This window comes from Cnephaeus nilssonii, assembly GCF_951640355.1.
Source record: "Cnephaeus nilssonii genome assembly, chromosome: 10".
NCBI lineage: Eukaryota > Metazoa > Chordata > Mammalia > Chiroptera > Vespertilionidae > Cnephaeus > Cnephaeus nilssonii.
Window position 1 is genome coordinate 104,106 of NC_137081.1, and position 10,624 is coordinate 114,729.

Sequence of the window (10,624 nt, forward strand, 5' to 3'; positions counted from 1 at the left end):
TTACATTCTGACTGATTTTAAAGAAACTTCACTTAGAAAATTAGAGAGAGAAACATTACGTCAGGTGTAAGGAACACTTTCGACTGGCTTCACAAGTTAATCATTTATTTCTCTGCATGTGAAAGAATCCCAGAGGGAGGCAGTGCGGGGTCCAGAGAGCACCTGTCCCCCAGTCTCCTCAGTCTTTCCACTTCCTCTCCCTTAGTTCATGGTTTCCATCCTTGAATTCTGCCTTGATTCCTATCTTTGTTTCCCAACTTCATTGGCTTCTCATCTTATGAAGCAGCACAAGATCACTATTTTATTTCAGGCAGAAAGAAAGAGGAAAGGAACTGGGACACAATCCCCTTAGAACCTTCCCAGTACTTATACCTGAAGATTTTAGCTTACATCTCATTGGGTACCTTTTTCTGCAAGGTCAGCTTAACTTTTTTTTCTTTTTCTGGAATCATTGCTACAACAATCATATAAGAGTAGGGGAGGAGGGGAAACAGCACTCCGTAAGGCAACTTGCATCTCTGCCCAAAGCTCGTCTATGCCAGCGTTTCTGCTTCCAGTTGTTTACGCTAGGAAGGAGGGAACAAGGTACGTGTCTGCAAAATGCCACAGATATGTTTTAATAAGTCATCGTACCTGTCTAGACTATAAGTAGGTAAAGCACTGTTATGAGCAATGCCCATGATCTTATGTCCTATAATAAGTTACTCCAGGGCCATGAAATGGGGCTCGTGGAGAGGAAATGAGTCCCTGGTGTCTTGCTTAATCTCATTACCTGTAGCGCCCAGCAGAGCTCTTGCCATAGAGGTAATGGCATTTGCTTTCTATTGCTGCTGTAACAAACCACCTCACGTTTAGTGGCTCAAAACACCTGCATTTACTAGCTCACAGTCCTGTGGATTAGGAGCCTGACAGTCTCAGTGGGCTGAGGTCAGGAGTGGGCAGGGCGGCTCTCCTTTCTGGAGGCTCCACAGGAGAATCCTCGCCCTTGTCTTTCCAACTTTCACGATGTTCTCACATTCCTTGGCTCTAGGACCCTCCGTAATGTTCAAAGCCAGGGACAGCATTGACTTTCTATAGCTATTCTTTCATACTCACACCTCCCGCTACTCAGACTCCCTGTCCCCTGCTCTGTGCGAAGGGTCCTGGTGATTACCTGAACCAACCCGGAGAATCCAGGATAACCTTCACATACTAAGGTCCACAGAGTTCCAACCTTCATTCCTTTTGGCTTCATAAGATGACACATGGTTCCAGGAACTCAGAAGTGACATCTTTGGGGGGCTATTAATTTGCATAACAGAATGATGTTTGATAAATAAGTAATAATTAGAAATAGTTCAAAGGCTGTGTTTTATTTTATCCTTCAACAAGTCTGTGAGGCGGGGAAACTGGTCTTTAGAAATGTGGGCTAACTTGCACAAAATCACAAGAACAGGATTTTGCACTGGTTTCATTTCAGACCCAAACCCTCTTGTCTTACAAAATGTTTAGGATGCTCCATGATTGCTCTGATAAACTCTATAATAAAGGAATGAATGAAGACCTTATAATTAAACTAATATCATATAATGGTCATCTTTCTATGGGATGAAACTCTATGAATGAACGGTAAAGATTCATTAGTGTGATTTTGAGGACTCATTTGTTTACCAGGTAGAAGAGAAAGACCTGAGCATAATTGTTATTTTCTAAAAATCTAGAAAATATAGAAATGTATATTTAGAATTTAAATATTTATAATATATATGAGGGGCCCAGTGTACGAAACTCGTTCATGGCGGGGGGCGGGGGTGTCCCTCAGCCCGGCCTGCACCCTCTCCAATCTGGGACTCCTCGAGGGATGTCCAACTGCCCGGTGGGATCGGGCCTAAACAGGCAGTTGGACATCCCTCTCACAATCCATGACTGCTGGCTCTCAACCTCTCGCCTGCCTGCCTGATTGCCCCTAACCACTTCTGCCTGCTAGCCTGATCACCCCATAACCACTCTCCTGCCAGCCTGATTGATGCCTAACTACTCCCCTGCAGGCCTGGTCGCACCCAACTGCCCCCCCCCCCCTGTTGGCCTGGTCATCCCTAACTGTCCTCCCTTACCAGCCTGGTCACCTCTAACTGCCCTCCCTTGTCAGCCAAATTGCCCCTAACTGCCCTCCCTTACCAGCCTGGTCACCCCTAACTGTCCTCCCCTGCAAGCCTGGTCCCCTGCAACTGCCCTCCCATGCAGAACTGGTCCCCCCAACTGTCCTCCCCTGCTGTCCTGGTCACCTCTAACTGCCCTCCCCTGCTGGCCTGGTCACCCCCAACTGCCATCCCCTGCTGGCCTGGTCACCCCCAACTGCCCTCCCCTGCAGGCCTGATGGCCCCCAATTTCCCTCCCCACACTGGCCTGATAGCCCACAGCTGCCCTCCCCTGCTGGCCATCTTGTGGTAGCCAACTTGTGTCCACATGGGGATGGCCATCTCGTGTGTTGACGTGATGGTCAATTTGCATATTACCTCTTTATTATATGGGATATATATATATATATATATATATATATATATATATATATATGAAAATTATAGGCTATAGTTTGATTCTCATTCCTTTGTATGTGGTAATACATAAATGTGATGTAAGATGGAATAGAAAAAGGAGAAAAACGCAAGAGGTTTTATTATCAAACATTTTTCACTATAAGAATTCTTAGCAAAGTTACCATATAGTGGCAGTGTTTATCAACATTCTCCCGATTAAGAATGCTTTTGTTTGTTAATGCCTTTGATCTTGGAATCATCTTTTCCATGCATCCCAAGTGTGCTTCCTTCCTGGCCCTCAAGTCTCTTCTGGAAAAGTATATGGAGTGCACATATCATGCATTTGAAAAGTAAGAGGACAAGGGACACATGGGAAGGAAAGAATAAGCCAGTGCTGCTCTCTTCCCGGGGACTGAGAAGGGAGCCAGGCCTGGAGCTCAGGGGGGGGTTCCTGCAGGTGGAGGTGGGGCAGGATGTTGGGAGGAAGTGCGTGGTCATAGCCGCCTGCCCTGTTGATGGGAGAAGAGAGGAAAGTGGGAGATAAACTGCCTGGGTCCCAAAGATCCTGGAGGTGAAGTAGTTTGAACCTTCAGGTATCCAAGCTTCCAGGACATGTACTTTTATTGTATTTTCCATATGACTTCAAAACCTTTATTTCTGTGAAGGAGTTTCACCCTAAAAACAGGTATGGATGGAACCGAAAGAAAGAGCACTTTAGTGATTCTGCAGGTAGGTTTATTTCTGTCTCTCCTTCCGCTCCTTCATTGTATGGAGCACGCAAGGGGGAGAGGGGGAAGAGGAAGCTGAGTATGTGAGCAGATGGTTGCTGGCTGCATGTTGCCAGGCAGGCTGGAGGCTTCGGTGACAGAAGTGAGAGATACCGGCTTGGGGTACACAGCTCTGGGTTCTAGTCTGGGAGATTAGCATTCTGCTGGGACATTCCTGGTAGCCCATAGCAGGGGGTGGGAGGTGGAAGGTGGGGGCTGGGGGGGGGCTGGAAGGTGTTCCCCGACATGGCTCATTTTTGGAGAACCTTGTTGGAGGCTTTTATCCATTCAACCAGGTGTAGCCTGGAGGCATTAATGCAGGAAGCTGGGCCATCAATGCCAGCAGACCTGCCCTTCACCTAAGGTAGGGGTCTGATTCCCCCATCTTCCCTTCCATCTGCCTTCTCTGTACTCTTGGTACCTTAGGTTCCACAGGTAATTTTCTGCTGGACACCCTCTCAGAATATAATTTACTTTCTGGCTTCAGAAGACTTTTAGCTTGTGTCCTAAGTGGTTCAGACATGCATTGACATCCATATGAATAGTTGGAGTAGTAGCCTGTGCGTTCATTCAGTACATTTTTATGGAGCGTCTATTTAGGCCCATGACTGTTCTAAGTGATGGACTGCAGCAGTGAAGGAAAAAGGTAGCCTCATGGAGCTCAGATTCAGGGGGAGAAGTGGAGAATGACTGATAAGCAGCAAGCATAACCAATAACACAGTGTGGAGTGTGCTAGAAGCAGATCAATGCCACCGTGAGAGAGAAGTTAGGTCAGGCTGTGGGGGCTGGGAGAGCCGAGGACAGAGGACATTTCAGTCATCATTAGAGTGATCAGGAGGCCTCAGAGGGCAGGGGAGATTTGAGCCAGACTGAAGGAGGTGAGAGAACTGGCCTAGCAGTGATCTCCCAAAGGAATGTTCCGTAGAAGGAAGAGTAGCAGCAAGGGTGGGAAGCAGAAACGTGCTTGGTGTATTCGTAAAGCAGGCAGGAGGCCGGGAAGCTGGAGGAGAAGTGGAAAGGGAGAACAGGAGTAGAGAACAGAGAGGTGACTTGGGCCAGTCATGTGGTGCCACTGTGCCCACTGCATCCTTGCCCTTTCTAGGTGCACGAATTCGTGCACTGGGCCCCTAGTCACATATATTGTCTTTAGGGCCACTGCTGGGATACTGGCTGTTGTTCTGAGTGTGTAGTAGGTATAAGAGCGTCATGATGCGGGTTATGCTTGACAGGATCCCTTTTGCTTTGTGTTGAAAATAGACCATGAGTGGGAGGTGGATGAGTCAGGACAGAAGCAGAAAGACCTGGAAGATCTCCAGGCAAGAGATGGTGGTGGGTTTGATTCAAGTGGTAGCAGAGAAGTCAGATTCTCTGGATATGTTTTGAAGCTGAGGGTTTTCTGATGGGTTGGGTATGGGGTATGAGAGAGTAGAATCAGGGATAACACTAAGGTTTTTGGCTTAAATATTAGGAGTATTGGGGTTTGAAAGGCAGTTCAATACTTATCATCAGTAAATTGATTACTTTATAATCTGCAAGTGTCATTATTAATGTTTCTCCTGTAATGCTTCTGAAATGCAGATTGGGTCAGATAAAAAGGGTGTGCAAATGTGAAGTAAGTTTCTGGCTTAGTGACTGTTATTTGGATAACGTCTTCCTACTATATCCCACCTGGAATATAGGGACCATGAGTGTTTGTTCTTGCATTTCTAGTACCTGCCATAGTGCCTGTCATATACCTTATTTCATCAAATCTGTTGTCATTGATTTTAAGATGAAACTATTTTATGTACTACTAACAAATGCTACCACTTAAGTGACTTATTAATTTGATTGGAATTATAATTTTATTTGATTGACATGATATTTATTGAAAGTTTTATTTTGGACTATCCTATATAATAAAAGGCTAATATGCAAATAGACAGAACAGCAGAACAACCAAACAACTGGGGGGCTATGACATGCACTGACCACCAGGGGGCGCTCGTGAAACATGGTAGGCATCAGCAGCAGGTGGCAGAGCACAGAATATGGTGTGCATCGGCCGTGAAGGGATGGTGGAGCAGGTGAGCAGGGGTGCCAGACCAAGGCGGGGCGTCAATCGCTGTCATCGGGGTGAGCCTCTGGTGGTTACTGGAAATTCTTTGCTCCTGCACGCCACGGTCCTGCACCTGCTGCTGGCACCAGCCCCACTCACACCCACTGCTGGTGCCAGAGCCACTGCTTGCACCCTCTGCCGGCACCTGGCACGGGCCCGATTGCTTGGCCCCATCAGCAGGTGCGAGTGGGGCCTACGCAATCAGCACGTGGGAGCGGCAGTGGTGGGAGCCAGGCTGCAGGCAGACGGGACCAGAGGCTGTGGCAGGAGGGGCCTGGCTGGGGCCTGGAGGTAGGGCCGAGACCCGCCACTGTGCCCACTGCATCCTTGCCCTTTCTAGGTGCACGAATTCGTGCACTGGGCCCCTAGTCACATATATTGTCTTTAGGGGCATTTATTGGCATGTGAAAGGCAATGCTTTTCATATATGTGTGTGTATATTTATATCAGTAAAAAATGTAATAGAGCTTCATCTACTTGTGAGTGTCATCCTTTCTTAGGTGTTAGATAGCACTTGGTGTTACTTTGCAAGAAAAAGAAATTGCAATCATTCTCCCAACCATGAGTATGTGCTTCATTAATATTAAATGCATGCTCTGTCACCCAGATTTCTTCTCTGCGTATAAAATAACATTAATTTTAATGGTGGATCATAGTTTAATCTTTTTGAAGCTATTTTAAACAACCATTGAACTCTACAAATATAGTATTAACAATGCACATAACTCAATTGAAGAGATGAAAATAGGAAGAATGACGGCTGAGTCTATGCAGACTTTGAAAACCATATCACAGCTGCCCCTGGCCACCCGCAATTACAGGATGTCTGTCACTCATTGTAAGAACCAGCCTGGTATCTGAGTTGTTAAATGTGAAAAATGGCCACCTTAGAATCAATGAAATATGGTAGCAAATATTCCACAATGTTGAACAGCCTGGAGTGTAATGCCCTCCCTCCCCCCCACGCCCCACACGTGTGTCCCTGGCTCCATGCGGCACTGCGTTTTAATATTAGGAGAATTAATGTATGTGCCCTGGTGGTCTCACTGTAGTCTTTGATGCAATATTTCTTTTCTTTTCTCTTCGTTTTTCCCTTCCCTCGCCTTCCCTTTCCTTTCCTTCCCTTGCACCTGCCCCTCCCCCTCAACTTCCCCAAAAACCTTAGCTATATCCCTGGAAAATCTCCAGGCAAGAGATGGCGGTAGGTTTGATTCAAATGGTAGCAGAGATCTCAGATTCTCTGGATATGTTTTCAAGCTGAAGGTTTTCTGATGGATGGGGTATGGGGTATGAGAGTCAGCGAAGACACAATTCTCCAGCAATCCTCTTTCTCTAGCCGTAGATGAATCTAAATGCCTCTTTCTCTAGCCGTAGTTGAAGCTAGATGTATTCTTGGGTTTTTCAGTTATATGGCCAGTATATATCCTATCTAATAATAGCGTAACATGTAAATTACCATCACTCCGCTACGCCCATGATTGGGCGGCGGGAGGCTGGGGGCGGGACTCTGGGTGGCCTATCCCGGCCATTGAGAGGCACGGGATCTGCTGCCACTGAGGGGGGCTACCCTGCTGTTGAGGCCCCCTGCGCCTCTCAACGGCCAGATCCGCGTCCGCTGAGGGGGCTGCCGCGGACACCTGGCTACCCTGGCTATCCTGCTGTTGAGAGGCGCAGCTGGGTGTCCGTGGCAGGCCCCCTCAGCGGCTGCGGATCTGGCCGTTGAGAGGCACAGGGGGCGGGAGCCCCGCCCCCTGCGCCTCTCAACAGCAGGGTAGCCCCCCTCAGAGGCCGCGGATCATCAAAAGTGGTGGAGCTGGAACCGCCCGCCCCGCCCCCGTTGCCTCCGCGGCAGGAGTGGGAGATGGTGCTGTCGGAGTTGGCGGTTCACCTCAACTGCGCCAAGTACAAGAACTGCATGAAGGCGGCAGCTGCCTGCAGGGCTTCGTGGGCCGGGAGATGCTGGCCTTCCACCGCGGCCTGCTCGCCTGTGCCCCCGGCCTGGGCCCGGGCGCCACCTGCCGCGGCGGCTCCAGGTGCAGCCCGCGTAGCCGCCAGTTCCAGCCTCAGTGCCAGGTGTGCGCTGAGTGGAAACGGGGCATCCTGAAACATCACACCAACAGAAACGGAGACGTCCACTGGGGCAACTGACGGCCGGGCCGCTGGCCCGCGGATGCCTGGGAGGTGGCCAAGGCCTTCATGCCCCGCGGACTGGCGGACAAAGCAGGACCCGAAGAATGTGATGCAGTGGCTCTTTTAAACCTCATCAACGCCTGCGATCACTTCCTGGTTGATCGAAAGAAAGTCCCAGAGGTGATTAAGGGTCGTAACGGTATCATGCACTCTTCAGAGAGGAAGGTATCTTCTATGTGGCTTCAAGATTTCCAGATAAAGATCCAACATTTTCTGAATGAATTCCGTAATATCCCAGAGATTGTGGAGGCGTACTCCAGAATAGAAGAGCTGTTGACATCGGACTGGGCCGTCCTCATCCCCGAGGAAGATCATCGAGATGGGTGTGACTATGAAACAGGCATTTACCTGAGTGAGAGCCACGTCCATGAAATCGAAATGGAATTTCTAAAGGAAAAACTTCAAGAGATTTATCTTCAAGCGAAAGAACAAGAGGTGTTGCCAGAAGAGATCCTAACTCGGCTGGAAGCGGTGAGAGAATTTCTAAGAAACAATGAGGATCTTAGGAACGGTCTTTCAGAGGATCTGCAGAAGCTGGGCAGCCTGAGTCTACAGCATCAAAAACTGGATTCAAAGGAGCCTGGGGTCCAGGCAGCCGCAGGGGAGTCCTGAGATTCACAGATTCATTCATACCTCCTCTATTCCTCTTACCCAAGATGTCTTCCACCTCTGACTGTGTCCTGTGTGTTTCCTGAACTATGGCGCTGCTGTCCCATTCCAGCTGTGGTGCTTAGCTGGCCATGTTGCCTCTGAACCTTCAGGGACAGAATTGCCATGGTCCCCGCTGCCCAGGGCCTAGACGCCTGGAGGAGTGGCCCAAGTGAAGCTGAGCTCTTGCTTCCTCGGCTGCCCATCAAGGATGTGATCTGGCCCTGGCCAGTGTGGCTCAGTGGATAGAGCGTCAGCCTGCAGACCAACGGTCCCGGATTCAATTCTGGTCAAGGGCATGTACCTTGATTGCAGGCTCCTCCCCGGCCCGGGCCCTGGTCAGGACTCGAGCAGAAGGCAACCAATCAATGTGTCTCTCTCACCTCGACGTTGCTCTCTGTCTCTCCCTTTCCCTTCCACTCTCCCTAAAACAAAAATCAATGGAAAAATAACCTTGGGTGAGGATTAACAAAAATTTTTTTTAAAAAAAGGAAAAAATTTAAAAATGGATGTGATCTGTAGAGAAGGGGCAAGGATGGGGGCGGGTGTTCAATGTAAATATTTTTACATTAAAAGACACTTAATGTAATTTTATAAAACCTAAAAAAAAAAAAAAAAAGTGGTGGAGCTGGGTGCCTGTCTGCTCTGGCACCAGGCCTTTCAGAAGCCTCCGCCGAGCCGGAGGCTTCTGAAAGGCCTGGTGCACCAGCGGACAGGCACCCAGCTCCCCTGTGATCAAAAGCGAAAGCGTGTAGGGGACCCTACACGTGCATGATTCAATCATGCACTGGGCCTCTAGTATATATATATTTTTACCCCCCTAAGGAGACTGAGTTCATTCAATGTTTGGTTTAAAACTGGAAATGTCCTTACTGATCCACATCATTTTCCCGTCTGCCGCTCCCCACCCTTCCCAGTAAATCCAGTTACCACCTTCACTCATATGACTCTAGGAGTTGGAATTCCTGCTCTCACCCTTAACCTATTTTTCTTTGAATTATTCTCTTAATCTAAATTGAGCTTATAGTTCATTGTTGAGACCAGAGGTGTAGGTGAGGATCTTCGCTTCTTCCCAGCAGGATCCCAGCTCAGTTTTGCTCTCAAATAGTTTTGACAGACGTGGACTCCTATTTCTGACAAAAGCCAATGTTTACTCTGTTTTCAAAGCCTAAATGTGTCATTGTCCCTACCACAAAGCTCTGGCCTCTTTTGGGATGAATCCCTCAAACTCCCAAGTTCACACACACAACACAGAGGCCTGCAATCTCCTAAACTTATTTGAAGGTTAAAACTGCTCCAGGCCGGGTGGTCACCGTTAGCTGGTTTCCAACATGTTCTTTGGTGGTTCAGATACTGTCAGTGCAGAGATGCAAATCTTCCCAACATTTCCTGATGAGACTGGGATGTCATATGAACAGCAGAATTGTCTGTGTAGTGGGGATAAAGATAATGTTGACACTAGAGAAACCTGGGTTCAAGTCTTTGTTCTGGTGTTTTTAGTTCTATAGCCCTGGGTAAATTACTTTAACTCTCCAAACCTTATTTGTAAAATGGGAGTGGAAAAACTGTTCCAAGCTCAAACAATTATAGTGAAGCTTAAATGTATCAATCATCTATATCTATCTATCTATCATCTATCTATCTATCTATCTATCTATCTATCTATCTATCTATATCATCTATCTATCTATCATCTATCTGAATCTATCATATCTGGCACTTAGTAAGTTCTCACAAATGGTAGCTATCATTACAAAATTAGATAGCATATTATTCCCAAGTGGTTTAATGTCTGACTTTTGTTTTAGATTGAATTTTATATCACACATGTTTAATTGTTGTAATCATTTTTCTTATTCTTTCACATTTGCACAATGCCAAAATACTCATACTTAATCTAAGGTATCAACTTTGGATCCTTGTAAAAAAATATCCTTTTAATACTGCAGATAAATCCACTTACCATGCCCTAAAATAAAAATAAATAAACGTCTGGAAGCAGAGTCAGAATGGTAGTAGAATTTATTATCTAAAGGACCGAACTTGACCAGGTTCTGCCATCTCTTACAGGTTCAACATGTTTCTGCAGAATTCTTTGCTGCAGATAAAATAATCCTGTGTGATTTACTTGGCCTCAGCTTCCGAAATCTCCAGGAGGGTAGGTCTTTACCAATTCCTTACCTGAGGCCCTCCATTGCCAGTGGCTCGCTGTCCAAAAATATGCGAAGTAAGAAAAAAGGACTTTTCTCTCGATGCAATTTCCATTTGCTCAGTTACTTCCTCAATATATAGTGGTATTTGCTGAGCCATACTCATTAGGCATTTGAAGAAATAGTCTTCGTGGAACTTGAGAAGAGTGCAACATTGATTGCCGGGAAGCTTGTGACCTCTTAGTGCATCACAA

The 10,624-nt window shown here is 47.1% G+C and overlaps 1 pseudogene across 1 annotated transcript; it reads left to right on the forward strand.

Annotated features, from left to right (window-relative positions):
* The first annotated feature begins 7,243 nt into the window (after positions 1–7,243).
* LOC307106515 (uncharacterized protein CXorf38-like) lies at positions 7,244–8,184 on the forward strand (annotated as a pseudogene). The gene has a single exon. The product of its transcript is annotated as an uncharacterized protein CXorf38-like (transcript).
* The last annotated feature ends 2,440 nt before the right edge of the window (positions 8,185–10,624 follow it).